General features: G+C 35.2%; 1 long non-coding RNA gene across 1 annotated transcript; it reads right to left on the bottom strand.

Annotated features, from left to right (window-relative positions):
- Window positions 1–262: 262 nt before the first annotated feature.
- Window positions 263–24,314, bottom strand: LOC107968149 (uncharacterized). Its single transcript, XR_001709111.4, has 4 exons — window positions 22,166–24,314; window positions 21,189–21,353; window positions 13,560–13,650; window positions 263–418 (listed from the first exon to the last, which is right to left on the bottom strand). It is a non-coding gene; the product is annotated as an uncharacterized LOC107968149 (long non-coding RNA).
- Between the last annotated feature and the right edge of the window lie 879 nt (window positions 24,315–25,193).

The raw sequence follows: 25,193 nt of genomic DNA, 5'->3' as shown, positions 1-25,193 counted from the left end.
GAAACACACAATCGGAGATATATAAGCAGAATATTCTAAGCAATTAGAATATAGTTATAGTCCATTGCTCCAAAAAGTGAATTAAAAAACAAATTCGGAAATATTCCGGGGATAATTAGCATCAGGGAAATTGAGCTGAATTTAGAAATAAAACATTTATAATACATGAGATTATTTTAATATGTTCATGAAATTTTCTCCATTTATGATTGTGTTAGTGTTATTTATCTTGGCAAAGGAAAGAATTTGAATACTGAAGCAGTAAAAGCAGGAAGCCGCAGAAAGCTGTTTACTCCATTACTTAAGTTTTCAGTGGGTTTACACAGTGTTTGGGAGACAAGCAAGCTTCAGAGATTTATTTCATGGGGTCTGGAATTGCAGAGAGAACACACTAAGGAGAACAGTTGAATCTCACGTCCTGTGTGGGAGGGAAAAAAAGGCATTTACCTAAAGTAGACATTGCACCAAATACTGAAAGGTTATCTGATAGCAACTGAGGCAAAAAAAAAAAAAAAAGAAGGTATTCTTGCATTGAAGCAGTTATGGTTTTGAGAGCAATTTGAATTAAAAAACAAAAATGTCTATATTTTCTTTCTGTGAAGTGCCACTAGTGATGTTTTTGTTTTTCTTTCCTATTAGTTGAGCAGTCCTAAAGCACTAGTTGTTAGGGAGAACTTGGTAATAATTCTATTCCCTCAATTTTTATTTAAAACGGCAAATCATTTGTAATATATCATTTTAAAAACAACAACTATGATACACCTTTTAAAGTATAAGATGACCTCAGTTCCTGAGAAAAGGAGTGTTTTTTTGTCAGTACTCAAATATCCTTAATGGCATAAATTGCAGGCTCTGACATGATGACCCATTTTTAAATTGAATATAAATGACAAGCTAGTGTAAGGAATGTAAATTCCCATCGAATCAGCATTACTCTGTTCTGTTTACTTATGCCTTTTAGCATTATGCTTTAAAAACACTGATATCTTTATCTTTTTTTAGTTCCATTTAATTTATTCAACAATGTGCCCTTTTGTTTTGTGTAAGAAATCCTCATTTCTTCTCCTTATCCTATTTGCTTTGCTGTCTTATTCAGTGTTCATGAAACAGCCTTGTTTGTAAAGGAGGTAACCCAAAGTGATGTTTGACATGCAGTAGGCAGTTTCTGAGTTCAAGTGTTTAACACTTGCTTCTAACATTTTTGCCTTAATAATATTCCCAACTGTATACCAAAATGAGCCTTATATTTAATGTCTAATGGAAATGGGAAAACCATACTGTGGTATAGCAATATTATGACAAGGCATTATTATTAAAAGGCATTATTCTTAGAGTTCTAACTAGAGAGCACTAAGATCTGCCCATTTTCATACCCAGTGCTTGAGAAGCACTTTGCATTCTTAAAGAACATAACAATGAAACTCGTGCTTTGATTTTGCTCCTTGTCTAATTTTTCAGCCCATTCTAGCTGATTTTAGCATATTTTGTTTTGTATTTTAGAAGAGTTATTTTTAGTTCAGTCTTCCATTTGACTTCATACATCATTTTTTTCTTCTCTTTTCATTTCCCTGATTTGAAACTTGATCTATTCAAAGGAGGAAATGAAGAAGAATGGTCTTCCAGGTTATTTCCTGAAGATAAAATTCAGCTTCAATTCAAGGAAAGTAAAACTGAGTTTTAATACCCAATTAAGGATTTTGAACAACACAGCAACTTGAGAACTTGAGTTATCAAGCCATTTTACAATGCTTTATTATTCTTCAAGACTGGGTATCTGGCTACTTGCTAATGCTCTGTGGTCTTTGGATCACTGAATGACTTTTGCATTTTATCATCTGAAGGCTTTGAGAATTATAATTTTTCTGCATCACTAACACTTCACATTAAGAGAAACAGCACTATTTATTTTGCTGCTAGGTTTCAAAAAGTGTATTTCTTGCATTTTAACCAGGCTAGACACACTTCAAGATGCCATGCAGCTAAGCCCAGGATAGCACTGCTCATTTTCTTTCTTCCTCTCCATCCTCAGCTCTCCCTCATTCCCAACTCTGCCTCTCATTTCCTCAGAAACCTTCTCCACATACTCACAAAGCAGAGATTAGATATATGGGACTGTGATACTGCTGTGATATTGGTTAGAGATCATAACTTCTTGCTGTTCAAAACCACATTGCTTAGCCCGCCCACACAATGACACTGGCTTCCTAAGTTCTTGGCTCTGTGGGGTGGGAGAGAGTGTAGGTTTTTTGTTTGTTTGTTTGTTTGTTTGTTTGTTTTGCTTTGTCATCCAGGCTAGTGTGAAGGGTTTTGCTCTGTCATCCAGGGTTTCTCTCTGTCACCAGGCTGGCGGGAAGTGGAATGCAACCTTGGCTTCCTGGGCTCAAGCCATCCTCCCACCTCAGCCTTCTGAGTAGCTGGGACTACAGGCAGAGAGCCCACCATGCCTGGCTTACTTTTTTTCTTGTTAGAGATGGGTTCTCACTATGTTGCCTAGGCCGGTCTCTAACTCCTGGGCTCAAGCAATCTGCTGGCCTTGGCCCCCCAAAGTGCTGTGATTACAGGCATGAGCCACCGCACCCAGGAAGGGTAAGTTCTTAAGGAAAAATATTTCCTCCATGTGTGGCAGAAAGTATTCTAGTAAGAGAAGCAGCAGGAAGGGCTATGAGGCAACAGATGAAACACAAAATTAAATGCATAGAAGGATGGAGGAGATGCAGAATGCAGAAAGAAACACGCTGGGGAGCTCATCGGTCTTACGTGGTTCAGAAACATATTTGTCTCCTAGCCTTCCCCCAAATCGACAACTCTTGGTCAAAAGAGGGTCAACGAAGATAATTTTTTAAAATAAAATTTCCTTTTCTAGCCTTGGGAACTATTTTCAACATGATTTCAGGGTCAAAATATTAAAATTACTGAAAATTTTAAGCAAATGGTTTATTTTTGTTTTATTATAAAAATATTGGGTTAAGGCAAGTTAGAAATTTTTGAACATTACTAAAGCATGAAATTATACTTCAATATGTCTTAGACATTTTGAAATTGGTGCTTTTGAAGTTTAACCTAGAGATTGAGCTCCCATTAGGCAAAATAAAAGTCCAGTGCTATTTTATCTTGCAAGTGTAAAATTGTTGTACAGTTGAAAAAGGACTGGGCTGTATTTCCTCTACTTACTAAAAAGACACAAGTCAAATTACTATATCAGATCCTGAACGATAGAATTTTTGTTTTATTTTTCTCTCTTGCTAGGGGCTGGGAAAAATAATTCCTTCAACTACTCTTTCCCCAGTCATTGCTGTTCAATAATGCTTGCTGAGTGAATGACAAAATATGTAAATGATTACTTTCACACGTGAAACATTCTGCCCCTTGTCTCATAGAAAATCATCTGCTTAATAAATTTTTGATTTTTTTGTTTATTAAGATTTTAATTTATTAATAAATTTATAAGAAGGTGTTTTTGTAAAAATTGGCTAGCTGATTCTAAAATATATAATACAAATGAAGTAGAATAACTATAATAATCTTAAGGAATAACAAAGTTGGATACTTATAGTACCAGATATTGTGCCAGGTGCCATAACGCTACAGTAACCAGGACAGAATGTAGGTGCAACAATAGACAAATGGGTCCATGGAACAGAGTAGAGTCCAGAAACAGAGCCAAACATATAGAACCTTTTGATTTATGACAAAGACAACAGCGAAATTCAGTGGAGGAAATGATAGTCTTTTCAGTAAGTATACTGAATAAATTGGAATATCTGTATAGAGAAAACTAACCTTGAACTCTACCTTAGCATATATGCTAAATTGCTTTGAAATGTATCATACACTTAGATATGAAAGGTAACATAACACAGCCTCTCTTTTTCTTAGCTTGGTTAGGGGCTTATTCATTTTATGTATCTTTCCCAAAGCCAGCTTTTAGTTTTGTTGATTTGGTCGATTGATTTACTGTTTTCAATTTCATTGATTTCTGCTCTATTTTTTAATCACATATTTTCTTCTGTTTACATTGGTGTCATTTGTTCTTTCTCGCTTCCTAAGGCAGAGGCTTATATTATTATCTCTAGATTCTTCTCCTTTTGTAATATCTGCACTCAATGCTACATCCCACAAATTTTGATAAATTGTATTTTCATTTCAATTTAGTTAAAAGTATTTTTAAATTTCGATTCTTCTTTGGTCTACGTGTTATTTAGGAGTGTTTTGTTTACCCTCCAAATACTTTGCAATTTTCCTTATCTTTCTGTTATTGATTTCTAGTATATATTTTACTGTAGCCTGAGATAATACATTATATAATTTCTATTCTTTTAAATTTCTTAAAGTATGTTTCATGACCCAGAATATGGACTATCTTGGTGGATGTTCCATGTAAGCTTGAGAAGAATGTGTATTCTGCTGTTGATATATTAAGGAGTTTATAGATGTCCAGCAGATTCATGATGCTGTTGATTTCAACTATGTCCTTAGGGATTTTTCTGCCTCCTGGGTCTGTCCATTTCTGATATAAGAGTGCATTCATCTATTTTTCCCTGCAATTCTATCAGTTTTTGCCTCACATATTTTGACAGTCTGTTGTTAGGTATATACACTTTAAGGAGTGTTGTCTTCTTGGAAAACTGACCGCTTATTATTATGTAATGCCTTTTATCTCTGATAATTTCCTTGCTCATAAGTCTTCTCTGTCTGAAATTAATATAACTACTCCTGTTTTCTTCTTTTGATTAGTGTTAGTATGACATATCTTTATTCATTTACTTTTAATCCATATATGTCTTTATATTTAAAGTGGATTTCTCGTAAACAACATAGAGTTGGGTCTTGTTTTCTGATCCACACTGACAATCTTGTCTTTTTTTAATTAATTTTATTTTAGGTTCAGGGGTACATGTGCAGGTTTGTTATACAGGTAAATTGCATTTTGCAGCGGTTTGATGTATAGATTGTTTCATCATCAAGGTAATAAGCATAGTACGCAATTCATAGTTTTTCAGTCCTTACCCTCCTCCCTCCCTTCACCCTGAAGTAGGCCCCAGTGTTGATTACCCTCTTCTTTGTGTCCACGTGTACACAATGTTTAGCTCCCACTTATAAGTGAGAACGTGCACTATTTCGTTTTCTGTTCCTGTGTTAGTTTGCTTAGGATAACAGCCTCCAGCTTCATTCATGTTGCTGTGAAGGACATGATCTCATATTTTTAATGACTGCAATAGCATTCCATGGTGTATATGTACCATGTTTTCTTTATTCAGTCTACCATTGATGGGAATTTAGGTTGATTCCATATCTTTGCTATTGTGAATAGTGCTGCAATAACATATGTGTGCATGTGTCTCTGTGGTAGAATGATTTATATTCCTTTGGGTATACACCCAGTAATGGGATTGCTGGATTGAATGGTAGTTGTAAGTTCTTTGAGAAATCTCCAAACTGCTTTCCACAGTGGATGAACTAATTTACATTCCCACCAGGAGTGTGTAAGTGTTCCCTTTTCTCTTCAACCTTGCCAGCATCTGTTATTTTTTGACTTGTAATAATAACCATTCTGACTGGTGTGAGATGCTCATTGTGGTTTTGATTTTCATTTCTCTAATGATTAGTGATGTTGAGCATTTTTTCATATGCTTCTGGACCATGTATATGTCTTCTTTCGAGAAGTGTCTGTTCATGTCCTTTGCCTACTTTTTAATGGGGTTTTTTATTATTAATTTGTTTAAGTTTCTTATAAATCTGGATATTAAACCTTTGTCAGATGCATAGTTTGCATATATTTTCTCCCTTTCTGTGGGTTGTCTGTTCACTCTGTTGATATTTTCTTTCGCTATGCAGAAGCTCTTTAGCTTAGTTAGATCCCATTTGTAAATTTTTGTTTTTGTTTCATTGCTTTTGGCATCTTCATCATGAAATCTTAGCCAGGGCCTATGTCCAGAATAGTGTTCCTTAGGTTTTCTTCAAGGGTTTCTATAGTTTTAGGTGTTACATTTTAGTCTTTAATCCATCTTTAGCTGATTTGTTAGTATCGTAAAAGGAAGGAGTCCAGTTTTAATCTTCCATATGTCACTAGCCAGTTATTCCAGCACCATTTACTAAGTAGGGATTCGTTTCCCCATTGCTTGCTCTGTCAGCTTTGTTGAAGATCAGATGGTTCTAGGTGTGGGGCTTTATGTCTGGGCTCTCTGTTCTATTCTATTGGCGTATGTGTCTGTTTTTATACCTGTGCCATGCTGTTTTGGTTACTGTAGCCTTGTAGTATAGTTTGAAGCTGGGTAAGGTGGTGTGCCTTAAGCATTGTTATTTTTGCTTAGCATCGATTTGGCTATTCAGGATCTTTTTTGGTTCCACGTGAATTTTAGAGTAGTTTTTTTCTATTTCCGTGAAGAATGTCATTGGAAGTTTGATAGGAATAGCATTGAATCTACAAATTGCTTTGGGCAGTATGGCCATTTTAACAACATCTTGCTTCCTATCCATGAGCATGGAATGTTTTTCCATTTGTTTGTATCATGCCTGATTTCATTCAGCAGTGTTTTGTAATTCTCGTTGCAGAGATTGTTCAACTCCCTGGTTAGCTATATTCTGAGGTATTTACTTTTATGACTATTGTGAATGGAATTGCTTTCTTGATTTGGCACTCAGCTTGGATGTTGTTGGCCTATAGAAATGCTACTGATGTTTGTACATTGATTTTGTATGCTGAAACTTTACTGAAGTTGTGTATCAGCTCTAGAAGCTTTTGGGCAGAGCGTATGGGGTTTTCTAGATAAAAAAATCATATAGTCTGCAAACAGAGAGAGTTGGACTCCCTCTCTTCCTATTTGGATGCCTTTTATTTCTTTCTCTTGGCTGATTGCTCTGGCTAGAACTTCCAGTGTTATGTTAAATAGGAGTGGTGAGAGTGGGCATCCTTGTCTTGTTCTGGTTATCAAGGGAAATGCTTTCAGCTTTTTCCCATTCAGTATGATGTTGGCTGTAGGTTCGTTATAGATGGCTCTTATTTTGAGCTATATTCCTTCAGTTCTAGTATGTTGAGGCTTTTTAACATGAAGAGATGTTGAATTTTATTAAAGACTTTTGTTCGTCAATTGAGATGATCATATGGTTTTTGCTTTTCTTTCTGTTTATGTGATGAATCACAGTTATTGATTTTCATATTGAGGATTTTTGCATCTATGTTCATTAAGGATATTGGCTTGAAGATTTCTTTCTTTGTTGTGTCTCTGCCACTATTGGGTGTCAGAATAATGCTGGCCTCATAGGATGAGTTGAGAAGGAGGCTCTCTACCTCAATTTTTGGGAATAGTTTCAGCAGGAACTGTGGCAGCTCTTCTTTATATGTCTGGTAGAATTTGGCTGGAAACTGTCAGATCCTGGGCTTTTTCTGGTTGGTAGGATTTTTATTACTGATTCGATCTTGGAACTCTTTATTGGTGTGTTCAGGTTTCAATTTCTTCTTGGTTCAATCTTGGAAGGCTGTATATTTCTAGGAATTTATCAATTTCTTGTAGGTTTTCTAGTTTCTGTGTATAGAGGTGTTTGTAACAGCTTCTGAGGTTTCTTGTATTTTTGTGGGGTCAGTAGTAATGTCGCCTTTTTCATTTCTGATTGCATTTATTTGGGTCTTCTCTCTTTTTTCTTTTTAGTCTAGCTAGCAGTCTATAAATGTAATTTTTTCTTTCAATAACCAACTTATGGTTTCATTGATCTTTTGTATGGCTTTTCACATCTTAATTTCATTTAGTTAAGTTCTGATTTTTGTTATTTTTTGTCTTCTGCTAGCTTTGGGGTTAGTTTGCTCTTGTTTTTCTTGATTTCTTCAATGATCTATGTACTTAAGTGTGTTTTTGTGGTTGCTAGTGATGGTTTTTTTTTTCATATTTAGCACTCCCTTAAAGACCTCTTGTAAGGCAAGGTGTGGTGTTAGGCTGTTAATTTGAGATCTTTCTACTTTTTTGATGTGGGCATTTAATGCTATAAACTTTCCTCTTAACACTACTTTAGCTGTGTCCCACAGATTCTGGTATGTTGTATCTTTGTTCTCATTAGTTTCAGAGAATTTCTTGATTTCTGCCTTAATTTCATTATTTACCCAGAAGTCATTCAGGAACAGGTTGTTTAATTTCCATGTTATTGTATGGCTTTGGGTGGTGTTCTTAGTATTGGTTTCTATTTTTATTACACTGTGATCTAAGAGTGTTGTTGGTATAATTTCATTTTTTTTTAATTTGCAGAAAATAGTTTTATGGCCAATTGTGTGGTTGATTTTACAGTATGTGCCATGTGCAGATGAGAATAATATATATTCTGTTGGTTTTGGTTGGAGAGTTCTGTAGATGTCTTTTAGGTCCATTTGGTCAAGTGTCAAGTTTAGGTCCCAAATGTCTTTGTTGTTTCTCTGCCTCAGTGATCTATCTAATACTGCCATGGGGCTGTTGAAGTCTCCCACTATTATCATGTGGTTATCTAAGGCTCTTTTAAATCTCTAAGAACTTGTTTTATAAATCTGGATGCTCCTGTGTTGGGTGTATATATATTTAGGATAGTTAAGACTTCCTGTTGAGTTGAACCCTTTGCCATTCTGTAATGCTCTTATCTTTTTGATCATTGTTGGTTTAAAGTCTCGTTTTGTCTGAAATTAGAATAGCAACCCCTGATTTTTGTTGTTGTCTGTTTGCTTGGTAGATTTTTCTCCATTTCTTTACTTTAACCCTATGAGTGTCATTGAATGTAAGATTAATCTCTTGAAGACAGCATACAGTTGGGTCTTGCTTCTTTATCGAACTTGTCACTCTGTGCCTTTTAATTAGGGCACTTAGCCCATTTACATTGAAGGTTAATATTGATACATGTGGATTTGATCATGTTATTGTGGTGTTACTGGTTACGACGCAGACTTAATTGTGTAGTTGCTTTATATTGTCAATGATCTATGTATTTAAGTGTGTTTTTGTGGTTGCTAGTGATGGTTTTTTGTTTCCATATTTAGCACTCCCTTAATGACCTCTTGTAAGGCAGATCTTGTGGTAACACATTACCCTAGCATTTGCTTGCCTGAAAAGGATCTTATTTCTTCTTTGCTTATGAAGCTTAGTTTGGCCAGATATGAAATTCTTCATTGGAGTTTGTTTTCTTTAAGAGTGCTGAATATGGACCCCAATCTCTTCTCACTTGTAAGTTTTCTGCTGGAAGGTCTGCTGTTAGCCTGATGGAGTTCCCTGTGTAGGTGACTTGCCCTTTCTCTCTAGTTGTCTTTAATATTTATTCTTTCATATGAACATTGGAGAATCTGAGGGCTTTGTTTCTTGGGGATGGTCACCTTGTATAGCATCTTGCAGGGGTTCTCTGCATTTCCTGAATTTGAACATTGGCTGCTCTCTTGAGGTTGGGGAAATTTTTGTGGACAATATCTTCAAATATTGTTTTATTTATTCCTTAGATTTCTTGGATTCAGTTTCAACTTTCTCCTGAATCTTGATGATCTTTGTTTCTATCCATATTCTAAATTCTATGTCTATCATCTTAGCCTGGTTAAGAACTATTGCTGGGGAGCTAGTGAAATCATTTGGACTCAAGAAAACACCCTAGCTTTTTGAGTTGCCAGAGTTCTTGTGCTGACCTTTCTGATCTGTGTGGGCTGATGGTCCTTTTATCTTTGAAGTTGCTGTCCTTTGGATTTTTTTTTTAACCTTTATTTTTAGTGCCCTTGAGAGTTTGACTGTGATATCAGGTGGGTTTAGTAGACTGTCTTCAATTCTGGAAGATTTCGGGAGACCAAGGCTTAACTCAGCGCTGTTCAGCTGTGTGCTCTAACTCTGGGGCACTGGCAGGGGGTAGGGTGTCAGTTGGGCAGGGTGCTAGCAGGGGTGAGTTTCCAGCACCTGTGCAAGCACTTACTCCAGCAGCAGCAGTGGCAGCAGTGCAGTGGGCTGCCCACACCTCAGTAGGGGTGGACTGCCAGCAAGGGTGGGTGGGGTGGCAGGATGAACTTGCTCTGACGGTTGGTGAAGTGGTGAGGTGTGCACACACATGCATACCATTGGGGGTGTGATAGTGAGGTTTGGTTCCATGAATGCACTTGCAAAGCAGTGGGAGAAGACCATGGGTGAGTGCATGTGGCAAAGACCCAAGGGGAGGCTGTAGTGGGGGCAGGACGTGTATGAGTCAGAGAAGCTGGAGCTCTCCAATGGTCAGGAATGGTACCAGCAAAGGAGCTATGATGAGGGCCCCTGAGAATCACCCTGGTTGTGCATCCAAGGCAGTGCTGCAATTGGGGGTGGGTAGGCTGGTTCTCCAGGAGAGGCTAGGAAACAGGGAACCCCATTTCATAGACAAGATGTTCTTGCTCTGTCCAGGTTCAACAGTCACTCAAAGGCTAGGGACACCTAGAGGAGCTTGGAGAGCGTTGGGGGTTGAGCATTCTTGGCCATGCTCCATTGCAGACCTTCCTGCACCAAACCCTATAGGTTCCACACAGGCTGGAGTCCTGCCCCTGCCATCTCTCTAAACAGCTCTCCCTGCCAGCTCCAGTGTCCATGTGGATGGTGGGCTTTCTGCAGCTAGGATTCCAGAGGTCTGTGGTGAGAGTGAGCCACTCCTCACCTGTTCAACTCACTCCTTCCCCAGGAGTCACTGGAGGCCTGCAGTAGGTCCCAGTGCTTTGCAGCCCCAGGGTTCCCAGCTTCCTCTCCCATCAGTCCAATGTCTGTGTCCTCCCTTGGTCCACTCTCAGTGTTTTCCCTCTGAAGATCTGCTCAAAGTGTGCCAGTCGTCCTGATGTCCTGGTCTTTTGGTAAGAGTTGTTCCTTCTGGCTGTGTCTAGTCAGCCATCTTGGCTCTCTCTCCTGTCTTGATTAGTGTATTTAGACTACTATAATTGTTATAGCTGGATTAATATCTACCATATTTGCTATCATTTTCTAGTTATTGTCTTTGTCCTTTTCCCCCTTTTTTTATGTTCTACTCTTCTTCTGCCTTTTGTGATTTAAACTGAACATTTTATATGATTCCATTTTCTCTTCTTTCTTAGCACATCAATAATATTTCTTTTGTTACATTTTTTTAGCGGTTGTCCTAGAGTTTGCAACACACCTTTACAGCTAACAAAAGTCTGCTGTCAAATAACACTATACCACTTCACAGGCAGTGCAAGTACTTTATTAAAACAAAATATCCCTAATTCCTCCTCATGTCTTTTACATCATTGATGTCATTCATTTCACTTATATATACAATGTAATTATCAAATGCATTATTGCTATTATTTAGAACAAACTGTTATCCATTACATCAATTAAGAATGAGAAAAGTATAAGTTTTAGTTTTGCCTCTACTTATTCATTGTCTGATGTTTTTCCTTTCCTTACACAGTTCTAGTTTTTGAACAATATCAGTTTCCTTCTTTTAGAAAACTTATTTTAAGATTTCTTGCAAGACAGCTTTACTGGCAACATATTCCTTCTGTCTGAGGTGGACTTTTCCCTTTACTTTTGAAGAATAATTTTGCAAACCTTAGAATTCTAGGTTGGTGCTTATTTTCTCCCAAAATCTTAAATATTTTACTCCACTTTCTTCCTATTTGCATGGTTTTTAAGGAGCAATCAGATGTAATTCTTATCTTTGCTCTTCTATAACTAAGGTTTCGTATTCTTCTAACTTCTCTTAGGATTTTTTCACTATCTTTGATTTTTTTGTAGTTTGAATATAATATTCCTATGTGTAGTGTTTTGGGCATTTATTCTGCCTGATGTTCTCTGAGTTTCCTAGATCTGTAGTTTGGTGTCATTTCAGGAGGAAATTCTCAGTCATTATTGCTTCAAATATTTCTTCTGTTTCCTTTTATTTCTTTTCCTTCTGGTTTTCCCATTACATGGATATTACATCTTTTGTAGTTGTTTTACAGTTCTTGGATACGTGTTCTACTTTTTTCAATTTTTTTTTTAATTTTCAGTTTTAGAAGTTTCTATCGTCATATCCTCGAGCTCAGAGATTCTTTTCTCAGCCATGTCCAATCTACTAATAAGCCCATCAAAGTTCTCTTCAATTACAGTGTTTTTTATCTCTAGCATTTATTTTTGCTTCCATCTAAGAAGTTCTATTTTTCTATTTATATTATTCATCTGTTCTTGCACGTTGTCTACTTTTCTCATTACAGCCCTTAGCTTATTAATCATAATTATTTTTAAAATTTATGCTCTGATGATTCCAACATCCCTGCTGTATCTGGGTCTCGTTCTGATGCTCGCAATGACGCTCAAACTGTGCTTTTTGCCTTTTAGTGTGCCTTGCATTTTTTTGGTGCTGTTGAAAGGTGGACAAGATGTACTGTGTAGAAGGAACTCTGGTAAATAGACTTTTAGTAACGTGGTGGCGAGATGTAGAAGGAAGAGAAGTGTTGTATGGTTACATGATTAGGTTTCAGTTATTTACAGAGCTTGTGCTACTGAATTGTGAGCTTCACAAGTGCTTCTCAGATTGGTGTTTTTTTTTTCAGCACCGTAGGTAGTTCAGGATAGAAGGGATGGGAGTTGGCTATTTTTCTTCCCCCCAAGTCAGTTAGGATAAAAAAAAAAAATCATCTTGAGGTCAGGTCTTGTTAAGAACAGAATGCTCTGGTATATTTGAAAATGGTCACTTTTGGGCTGGGCGCGGTGGCTCACGCCTGCAATCCCAGCACTTTGGGAGGCCGAGGCGGGCGATCACGAGGTCAGGAGATCGAGACCATCCTGGCTAATACGGTGAAACCCCGTCTCTACTAAAAATACAAAAAATTAGCTGGGTGTAGGCGCGGGCGCCTGTAGTTCCAGCTACTCGGGAGGCTGAAGCAGGAGAATGGCGCGAACCCAGGAGGCGGAGCTTGCAGTGAGCCGAGATGGCACCACTGCCCTCCAGCCTGGGCGACAGAGCGAGACTCCGTCTCAAAAAAAAAGAAAGAAAAAAGAAAAAGAAAATGATCACTTTCCCCCAATTCCCTATCTATCCTCTCCTGGAGGGTAGTTTTCTCTGATATGCATTTTTAGAACCTGGTATAGCCCCTGGAGATAAAGTTCACAAAAGTATGAGTCCTCTCTACCCCAAGCTGGGTCCCCCTGGAGTTTTCATCTCTTAGGCTTGTCCACACTGAGCGTACAGCAATCGGCAAGTCATCAATTACAATTTGGGTTTGCCTTCCCTGGCACTAGTTCCCACAGAGGATTTTGCTCATGGATTTCTGCTCCCTTAAGTTGTGAGTCTCAGTATTCACCTGTCTGTCTCTCCAATTTTGGGGTGCAGTGGTTTGCCCTGTGACCTCACTTCTCTGATGAATCTAAGAAGAGTTGCTGATGTTTCAGTTTGTTCAGCTTTTTACTTACTGTTAGGATGTAGTGAAGACTTTTATGTTTCTTACACGAGGGATCAGGCACCAAAAATCTCTTCACCTTTTATTTCTAGGACTCTGCAGTAGAAACTCCTTAGATTTCTCTGACCTCAGCCTCCAAAAGTTCCCCAAAGTTATAATTTTAGCTTTTGTCTCATGCAGACCACTTCCCCATCCCCCAGCAGAAATCTCTTTTACTCACATCAAGTCATATGAAGTTGCCATATGAATGCTACCTCAATTTTTCTTTCTAGTCTCAAACTCACATTCTTCCAGTGTTGCATTCTAACTACCTGTAAGGGAATAAACAACGAATAAATACAAAGGTACTAAAATAATATGGCTGCCCAAAACCTCACCTTGATGTCTTATTAGGGTTATATTTGATATTCCTCCAAACAAATTCTTGCTCTTCTATCAAAACTAAATATTCTGTAATGTTCTTTTACTGTCTCATTTGAATTGCCAGTGTCTCAGTTCAGAAATCTCAGCTATAACTCTGTTGCCGTCCTCTTCCTGGTTATTCCACGTTGCATCAGATAATATTTTTGTTTCTTTTTTCCAATCTGTCTCACTGTCATCTTGTCTTTTCCTTTCTTGTTGCTAACAACAGCCTCACTTAAATCCTAAACACTTAAAATCTTTGCCTCAGTTGTTGACTTCCTGATAAGTATTTTGGAAAAGGAAAATTGTCTGATTGCTTTGACTCCCCTTATCCTTTTATGTAAGGGTTGTGCTAGTTCAAGTAATAACCTGCTTTTCTTTTTAATTTGCATGCTCCTTCTGGGGAAATCTCACTCCCTCCTAAAACAGCATCTAACATCAGTTCTTCAAGTTCTCTTTCGTCAGCCCAGATTCACTCCAATTCCAACATTTTTAAACATTTCCATTTAACTGTCTCACATACATCTCAACTGGCTGGAGAAAAGCCAAATGGCTGGCTGCCTAGAAATCTCCCTGGGAGATTTGGTGAATGTATCATGATGTGGGACCAGGCCTTAGCTTTTTACATCCATGAACCTGATCTTGTCCAGTGCTCCAAAGTCAACTATATACAGGGAAACCTAATGACCCTAATATGTTTACAAGAGACATTAATTAAATTGCCAGTTTTCTATTTTACAGAAAATATACAAAATTTTTTACACACATCAATATATCTGCAAAGCCAATTATCTCTGTGTCTCTGCACTCACCCCGAAGCAATCGATAAGAGAAGCTATATGATAAGCAGAAGTAGAACAAAGTGGTAGCTATTCAAGCAGGGCTCTGACCTCACAGAAATATTATACCCAGACCAAGGAGAAATCATAAACATCTTCCCCCACTCGAGGGGCTTCTTCCTTATTAACATACTAATTGCTGTTGACCTATTTTATCTCTTTTATCAATGAAAAGTACTGAATACATGCTACAACCTCTACTTTCTGACAAGTTATCTGAGTTTATCATGTTTCAGATAGAAACAAGGAGTTATTTGTTATATATATATGCTATATATAACCATGCTATATATGCTATGCTATATATGCTATAACTGCTATGGCTATATATATATATATATATTTATATATAGCTATGTATAGCATATATATATATATTTATATATAGCTATGTATAGCATATATATATTTATATATAGCTATGTATAGCATATATATTTATATATAGCTATGTATAGCATATATATATTTATATATAGCTATGTATAGCTATATATATTTATATATAGCTATGTATAGCATATATATATTTATATATAGCTATGTATAGCATATATATATTTATATATAGCTATGTATAGCATATATATATTTATATATAGCTATGTATAGCATATATATATTTATATATAGCTATGTATAGCATATATATATTTATATATAGCTATGTATAGCATATATATATTTATATATAGCTATGTATAGCATATATATATTTATATATAGCTATGTATAGCATATATATATTTATATATAGCTATGTATAGCATATATATATTTATATATAGCTATGTATAGCATATATATATTTATATATAGCTATGTATAGCATATATATATTTATATATAGCTATGTATAGCATATATATATTTATATATAGCTATGTATAGCATATATATTTATATATAGCTATGTATAGCATATATATATTTATATATAGCTATGTATAGCATATATATATTTATATATAGCTATGTATAGCATATATATATTTATATATAGCTATGTATAGCATATATATATTTATATATAGCTATGTATAGCATATATATATTTATATATAGCTATGTATAGCATATATATATTTATATATAGCTATGTATAGCATATATATATTTATATATAGCTATGTATAGCATATATATATTTATATATAGCTATGTATAGCATATATATATTTATATATAGCTATGTATAGCATATATATATTTATATATAGCTATGTATAGCATATATATATTTATATATAGCTATGTATAGCATATATATATTTATATATAGCTATGTATAGCTATATATATTTATATATAGCTATGTATAGCATATATATATTTATATATAGCTATGTATAGCATATATATTTATATATAGCTATGTATAGCATATATATATTTATATATAGCTATGTATAGCATATATATATTTATATATAGCTATGTATAGCATATATATATATATAGCTATGTATAGCATATATATATTTATATATAGCTATGTATAGCATATATATATTTATATATAGCTATGTATAGCATATATATTTATATATAGCTATGTATAGCATATATATTTATATATAGCATATATATATTTATGTATAGCTATGTATAGCATATATATATAGCTATGTATAGCTATATATATAGCTATGTATAGCTATATATATAGCTATACATAGCTATATATATATAGCTATGTATAGCTATATATATATAGCTATGTATAGCATATATATAGCTATACATAGCTATATATATATAGCTATGTATAGCATATATATAGCATATATGTATATATACATATATACATACATACATATATATAGCATATATATATGCTATATATATAGCCATAGCAGTTATATATATGCTAATATAGCCTGATTTTATACTTCTCACCTTTGTTTCAGAATATAGTCATGCACCCCTTAAGGATGTTTCAGTCAATGACGGACCACATATATGGCAGTAGTCCCATAAGATTATAATACGGTATTTTTACTGTACCTTTTCTAGGTTTAGAAATGTTGACATATACAAATACTTCTCATTGTGTTACAGTTGCCTACAGTGTTCATTACAGTAACATGCTGTACAGGTTGGTAGCCTAGGAACAATAGGCTATAGCACATAGCCTAGGTGTGAAACAAGCTGTACCATCTAGGTTTGTGTAAGTTTGCACAGTCACAATGTTTGTACAGCCATGAAATCACCTGACACATTCCTCAGACCATATTCTCATGGTTAAGCAAAGATGATTGTATATTACATTTAGCGTATATCTAACTGGTCTTATCCATAAAGCATGATTTTACACACTGACTCTTGGGATCTGGGGAATCTTGTCTGCACCACCATCTTCTCTATCTTGTTTAATGAAATCACTGTGTACTTCACTCAGAATCTCAAAGTCACATTTTTGACTTCTTTTGCTCCCTTGGCTACCACATCAAATTAAACACCTTGCAGTAGTCTCCTGTCTTCCTTGCTTCAGCCTTTCCAATCCAATCTCTATGGTACTGAGTATGTCAAATGCAGTCTGTCATTCTTCCTATTCATAGATTTCAATGGCCTCCCTACATTTTTTAACTCCTTACTTTAAAACACAAGGTATTCTCGATCTGAGCTCTCTAGACTTCATCTGCCTCATCTCCACCACCTACCCAGGTATGCATCCCAAGCTCCAGCCAGTCTAAATCACTAGCACTTCCCCAAACATACCACACTCTTTCACCCAGCCATGCCTTTGTACCTGTTCACCCTGCCTCATGTTTTCTTTTCAATGAAAAACAGCAAATATTTTTTCTTTTATCTTTTATCCACATTTTTCTTTTGGTATTCATATGTGTAAGATGTTTTGTACATTGTGTAATTTCTTTTTCTTTTTATTTTCCTGTATTTCAGATACACAGAGTTAATTGTACTCTCCAAACTATAGCAGAGTAGAGTGACATACCTGTGCAGGTCCCTTCTTTTATTTATTTCTGCTATTTTATTTGCTTATTTTTTAGCCAGTAGCACATTATTTTATTTCTCTAATTATGTAGCAATTTTACCTTCCTCTTTGCTTTTTAATTAAAAATGTTTTGTTAGTTATTCGTTATTTATTTATTTATTTGAGATGGAGTCTCACTCTGTTGCCCAGGCTGGAGTGCAGTGGGCGATCTCGGCTCACTGCAACCTCTGCTGCCTGGATTCAAGCAATTCTCCTGCCTCAGCCTCCAGAATAGCTGGGATTACAGGCACCTGCCACCACGCCCAGCTAATTTTTGTAGTTTTTCAGTAGAGACGAGGTTAAACCATCTTGGCCAGGCTGGTCTTTAACTCCTGACCTCGTGATCCACCCGCTTAGGCCTCCCAAAGTGCTGGGATTACAGGCGTGAGTCACCACGCCCGGCCCAATGTTTATTCTTATAAATATATTTTATAACTTTTCAGGATTCTCCAACAATCCTTATGAAATGTTAATTAAAATTGCATTGAAATTACAGGCTTATCTTTAAAATAAGTTATCTTATTCATAAGCATAATTTACCTCTCCACTTATTCACATTTTGTTTTGTGTATTCTTTAATAAAGTTTTAAAATGTTCTCCATAAAGGTCTTATGTATTCTTCATGTTACTCTCTAAAATCTTTATAGTGTTTGTTGCTGCTGTGAATATTATTTTTATTTTCTATTTTAATTTGCAGTTGGTTATTATTGATAGAAATATGGTAGATTTTAATAAGAAAATATTTTGTTAGTAAACTTGCTAAACTCTTATTAACTCTATATATTGATTTTGTTGGTTTTCTATGTGGATAATTAAATATTTGCAAATGATGATGGTTTTGTCATTTTCTTTCAAATTTTTATGTCTTCCTTCTTTGTTCTCCTGCTGAATTAACCTGGATGTCCTGACTATACCATGTTGAAGCTTTGTGAAGACGGCAGACACCCTTGTCTTGTTCTCTAACTTAGAAGAAATGTGTCTATTTTTTATTGTTAGTTGTAAAATTTGTTGTAGGCTTGGTGTAGAGGTTTTATTGAGTTAAGGAAGTTTAACTCAATTCCTTGATTTTGAATTTTTGTGTCAGTGAAATATTAAACTACATCAAAGGCCTTTTCTGCATTGATTGATATATATTTGATAAGTGACACTGATAAATTTTCTTAATTTTGAATCACCCTTGCATTCCTGAAATAATCCCTAATAATTATATTGTGTATTTTAAAAATTCTGTTACATTCAGTTAACTAATTATTTAGAATTTTTCAGTGTGTTAATGAATTAGGCATCTGGATTTATTTTTCTTTTTGTACTATCCTCATCTAGTTTGAAAGTCAAAGTTATACTGGCCTCATAAAATGCTTGAATAGCTTTTTTTAAAAAATTTGAAGCAACTGTAAAATACAGGGATTATCTGTTCCTGGAGTGTTTGATGGAAATCGCCTGTAAAAGTTTCTTGGTTATAAAAGAGGTGAAAGATCTCTGCAAGGAAAACTGCAAAACACTTTTGAAAGAAATCATAGATGACACAAACAAATGGAAACACATTCTATGCTCTTGAGTAGGAAGAATCAGTATTGTAAAAATGACCATACTGCCCAAAGCAATTTACAGATTCAATGAAATTCCCATCAAAATACCATCATCATCCTTCACAGAACTAGAAAAAAAATCCTAAAATTCATATGAAACCAAAACACAGCCCACATAACCAGAGCAATACTAAGCAAAAAGAGCAAAGCTGGAGGCATCACATTACCTGACTTCAAATTGTACTACAAGGCTATAGTTACCAAAAGAGCATGGTACTGGTATAAAAAGAAAAAGGCATGTAGACCAATGGAACAGAAAAGAGAACCCAGAAATAAAGCCAAATACTTACAGCCAACTGATCTTCAACAAAGCATACAAAAACATAAATTGGAGAAAATTCAATAAATTGTGCTGGGAAAACTGGCAGACCACATGTAGAAGAATAAAATTGTATCCCCATCTCTCCCTTTATACAAAAATCAACTCAAGATGGATCAAAGACTTAAATCTAAGACATGAAACCATAAAAATTGGAGAAGATAACATCAGAAAAACTCTCCTGGACATTGGCTTAGGCAAATAATTTATGACTAAGACACCAAAACAAACACAACAAAAACAAAAATAAATAGATGGGACCTAATTAAACTAAAAAGCTTCTACACAACAAAAGAAATAATCAGCAAAGTAAACAGACAAGCCACAGAGTTGAAGAAAACATTCACAAACTATACATCCAACAAAGGACTAGTGTCCAGAATCTACAGGGAACTCAAACAAATATCAAGAAAAAAACAAATAATCCCATCAAAAAGTAGGCAAAGGACATGAATAGACATTTCTCAAAAGAAGATATACAAACAGCCAACAAACCTATGAAAAAATGCTCAACATCACTAATCATCAAGAAAATGCAAATTAAAACCACAATGAGATACCACCTCATTCTTCCAAGAGTGGCCATAATTAAAAAGTCAAAAAACAATAGATGTCAGCATGGATGTGGTGAAAAAGGAACACTTTTACACTGCTGGTGGGAATGTAAATTAGAACAACCACTATGGAAAATAGTATGGAGATTCCTTAGAGAACTAACGGTAGAACTACCATTCAATCCAGCAATCCCATTACTAAGTATCTTCCCAAAGGAAAATAAGTTATTACATGAAAAAGATACATGCACATACATTTGTAGCAGCACAATTCACAATTGCAAAGATATGGAAGCAACCTATGTGCCCATCAATCAATGAGTGGATAAAGAATATGTGATATGTATACACCATGGAATACTACTCAGCCACAAAAAGGAATGATATAATGTCTTTTGCAGCAACTTGGATGGAGGTGGAGGCCATTATTCTAAATGAAGTAACTCAGAATGAAAAACCAAATATCATATGTTCTCACTTATAAGCAAGAGCTAAGCTATGTAGATGCAAAGGCATAAGAATGATATAATGGACTTTTGGGACTCATTGATGGAGATGGGGATAGAGGTGAGGGATAATAGATTACATATTGGGTACAGTATACACTGTTCAGGTGACAGGTGCACCAAAATCTCAGATATCACCACTGAAGAACTTACCCATGTAACCAAAAACCACCTGTACTCCAAAAACTATTGAAATAGAAATAATTTTTTTAACTGGCTTGGTTAAGCATATCTTTTCATTTATTATATTTTAGGTTTTGGCAAAATCTTTAAATATTATTTAAATGTTTTTAATTAGTACTAATCTATTCAGCTTTCATATTTTATTCTCATGCTCATTTGGCATATTATACTATTGCAGACATTTATTCACTTATGATTTTTGTGAATATTCATATTTACTGAGGAATAGTACTGGATCTTTATCTTCTCTTATTCCATTTAATTCCACCTTTAAAACACTGTTATATTTATATCCCATGTTACTTAAAATTGCAACAGAAACAACCCTTATCATTAAGTACTTTTTAAGCAGGTTTCCTCAGTTTCTTATATTCCAACATTTGGATGTGCCATGATCTAGTTAATGATTCAGGTGACAGATTGTATTTTCCAAAGATAGCCACAATGCATTTCCCATCTCACCTGCTCTTTTAAGAGGTGTCTGCATTCTTTTCCTTTGAAAATGGCAAGTTTTGACTCATCAGTATCCAACAGAATGCAGCAGAGTGATGTTTCATGACATCCTAGGCTAGGTAAGAGTATGCAGCACAGCTTCAGCCTTGTTTGGGGAAGACAGTGACAGAGCTACTAGAAGGAAAAATAATATAAGCAGTTACTCCAGTTGCTACTGCTGTGCAACAAATTACTTCAATTTTAGTGGCTTAAACAGTGATGATTTTTTTTTTCCAGAAATCCTTGTCTCCCTTCTACAATGTCTGAGGCCTCAGCTAGGAAGATTCAGTGATTAGGGTGACTCAGTATGGCTAGAATCATCTGAATGTTTCTTCAAATAATTTCCTTTAATAAAAGATACCTCCAAATTTGGCAGCTACATGCATTATATCTGGGGCTCCACCCCATAGCCAGTCTCTATGGCAATTTAACATTTCTCTTCACCACCACTTAAAAATAGACAAGAAAAATCCCATTTATCAAAATACTTCAGTGGCCATTTGCAGAAGGTATCAGAGCAGATTCCAAGATAATGGACTCAAAGTTACTAACATCAGTGTGATCTGCAAGGGCACAGAGAGTCCTGATTTCTCCCCCTGAATCAGTTATCTGACTCATGATTTCCAAGAGACCTTCCACCTAACATTTGACATAAAAGCTATCTTCAATGTGCCCACCCCCACTTTTTTGTTTCTCATCGGCAGAAAAATATCAAAGTGCAGATCTGCACTTCAAAAATTGTGAAGGGAAGTACAGCTTCATTTGGGAGTTTTCTGATGTTAGATTCCTATACCAAAAAGTATAATATCTTTTGTAGGATGCATTTAGAAAGGTTCTCATCTGAGGCAAGAAAAAAGGTCTTGAAATAAAAAATTGGAGGATATTAACTCTTTGGAAGCACTTTAAAAATTGCCCTTCTAGGAAGTTGCTTCTATTTTAATCCCTACCTGTAAGTTCAGTTTTCCCAGGGACAAGCATCTAGAGCACAGCATAATTATTCTAAGATGAGACATACTTCCACTTTTTAAAAAAGAACAATAGCATTAAAAATCCTGCAAAGAAAAATCTCCAATTCAGAAACTGGAAGCTACTTTCTTTCATCCCATTGTTAACACATTGTTTTGATATAAAGAATCTAAAGAAACAATCTAGACACTGCCTAACTTAATGCCAATGTCAATTACAATCTTGTGTCATAAATATATATTGACTGCAATAATTTTGAATGTATTATTTAAAAGTGATATGATAGCCTAGGAGAATATACCAGAATAAGTATTCAAATAATAATTGTCTAATAAGAGTTGCAGTTATGCAATTCACACCAGCACATGCTTAGACTGATGACTTAGCACACTCGTTCCCATGAAGTGAAAAGGTTTACTTCTCAATTAAATTCTTAATGCTTTTCAAAGTTTTCTTGTCCTAGTATTTGTATTTTCCTTAGTATCATATCAGAATCTTTGCCATCATCATTAGCCAGTGTGTTTATTCAGTCATTGTGTGAATAGCTTTGATCTGAGTGTACCAAGATAAGCTTCCTGAAGTCCAGTAAACACTCAGAGTTGTTTTGGAACATGAGCCAACTGCTTTCCTCTCTCACGAACTCTCTGCTTTAATGACTCATGATGCTGAAATAAACTGGAATTTAAACAGTTAGGAAAGATTTATGGACTTAGAATTATCCGGTTTGGGGTCTTAGACAAACCTAAAATTATTAAATATTATGCATATATTCTAATTTTTGCCCTGATCTCCCTTCAAATGAGAGGAAATGGCTATGAAGATATGAATTTTTTCCCTATCTAACATATCGGCTATAATTGGATTAATAATAACAGGGTTACATTTGTTAAAATGGTAGGTTGAACATATGCATTAGCTTCCATTCCTCATTTAAACCCCAGTAACACAACAATAAAAGGATTTTTTTAGATAGCATAGCAAGGACAAAGATAATAGGAGAGAACACAATCATGATAAATTTTTGGAAACTGGAAAGCAGATGGACTAGAAAGCTGAATACTAAATTAGCAGTGAGCATCTGAAAAGCAACTTAATTTTATACCAAAGAACTCAAAAAGGATCCGCATTAATGATACCAGTAACCCCTGCAGATGGGAGCAGGAGAGATACAGGCTAAAAATTAAATTACAGCCGAAAGTCTTTTTAAAAAAGAGTTTGGTTTTCAGATTCTCTCTACTTTCTTGTGCAGCTAGACAACAGTTCCTTCCTTGCCCTGGGAGTTTTAACATCTCCAGAATATAAAATACACTGTCTCTATACTGAAAGACTATACAGTAACATAGTGGGTGAGCAGCCAGGCTTTTGTCCCCCAGGTAGGAGATTAGAAGCACATTCACTGAGGACTCTAACTAGTCTCACTAGTCAAGAGAAAAGAGCAAAAATTACTGACTGACAGTGGAGTTTCTATCATACAGGCCACTCTACAGAAAAGCCCTTAGACAATAAGCCACATGCTTGCACACACAGAGCTTTCAATAAACTGTTTAGTTCATTGCTTTTAATTTTCTAAAGTTTGCTGACAAACTTCCTATAGCATTCAAAGAATAGAGGCATTAGAAATGAAAAATAAGATAAGAATTTTTAAAAGACTCAATAAATAGTTGGAAGATAAAGTTGGACACAAAGAAGATTCTAAAAGTATCAAGGAAGAAAAAGTAGGTTGTAAGAAGAATTAAGAATGGCTTGGATATCAGGAGGACAACAAATGAAGGTTAGAATCAACTGAATAATGCCTCAAAATACTGAGGACATTTGTGTTTTTTTTTTTTCCTGAAATTTCATACCCAAACAAATATCAACTAAATATGAGAGTAGAATGAAGTCATTTTAAGACATGCAAGGTCTTTCTAGAGGATGTGCTCCATGAAAATGAGGGAGTAAACAAAGAGGGAAAGAGAGAGAGTGTGTGTATGTGTGTGTGTCCAGGAAGCAAGAGAACACAAATATGAATGAAGGTTCCAAGACTACAGAGCTCTAGTAGGCTCTGAGATTAATCCATCTATATTGGAGCAGATTATGAGGCTTTAAGAGGCCTTTCTGAGAAGGAAAGAACAGAACACCAGTATACCTAATGAGCTAAGGGGAGGTTTAACATGTGGAAAACTGGGTGCAAGGTACATATGACTTCTCTGTACCATCCTTGCAAGTTTTCTGAAAATCTGAAATGATTCTAAAATCAAAAGTAGAACTCTACTGGGACACAAGAGTCAGGGAGGTGGTGCATGTATGTAGTAGGTGGTAACTGAAGAGGAGTTAAGTCTTCATTTTTCTAAGTCTAAAATTGGAAAATCAAGAGATTAAAATGTAAACATGTTACTTAAAGATGTAGAAGTCAATATGGAAATACAAAGATGTAACTGGAGAGCAAGTTGGGGAGTACCGGTTTAGTAACAAGCCTAGTTACAGTTTTTGACTTTAAGTCTGTGCCTGTACAACCTGATGAAATAGAAAACAAATTTAAAGGGAAAAGATGTGGTTCTCATATATCATCCAGATTTTCAGTTATTTGAAATTTTAATACCAAATAACACTTCCCATTGCCCTACCTACCCACCCCATATTACCTTATCAAACCATATCAATGATGCTTTCAGAAATTATTTGGTTTGATCAATTCAGTGACTCTAGGAAAGAGTATACTATTAGTAACAGTCTATGTGATTTACATATTTATACTTTGAATATACATGACCCTACCAAAATTATATCTAAAAATATTTATTATTCTTTATTATTAGGTTAAAAATTGTTTTCTTTTCACATCAAATATTTACTTCCTTTTTTCACAAAGGCATGTTACACTGCCTCCCATTTTGCAAAAGCAAGACAAAGTGCAAATTAAAGGAGTTTTAATGTATATTTAACCAGATATTCTAGGATACAGGATGTAACTTGTGTTTATACTTTTTAAAATACTTTTGAATATAATTATTAGAAAAATACTTAAAA

The sequence above is a fragment of the Pan troglodytes genome, chromosome 15 (assembly GCF_028858775.2).
Source record: "Pan troglodytes isolate AG18354 chromosome 15, NHGRI_mPanTro3-v2.0_pri, whole genome shotgun sequence".
Taxonomy (NCBI): Eukaryota; Metazoa; Chordata; class Mammalia; order Primates; family Hominidae; genus Pan; species Pan troglodytes.
Note: the sequence above shows the minus strand (reverse complement) of the source record. Positions and strands in the feature narration are given on the sequence as shown.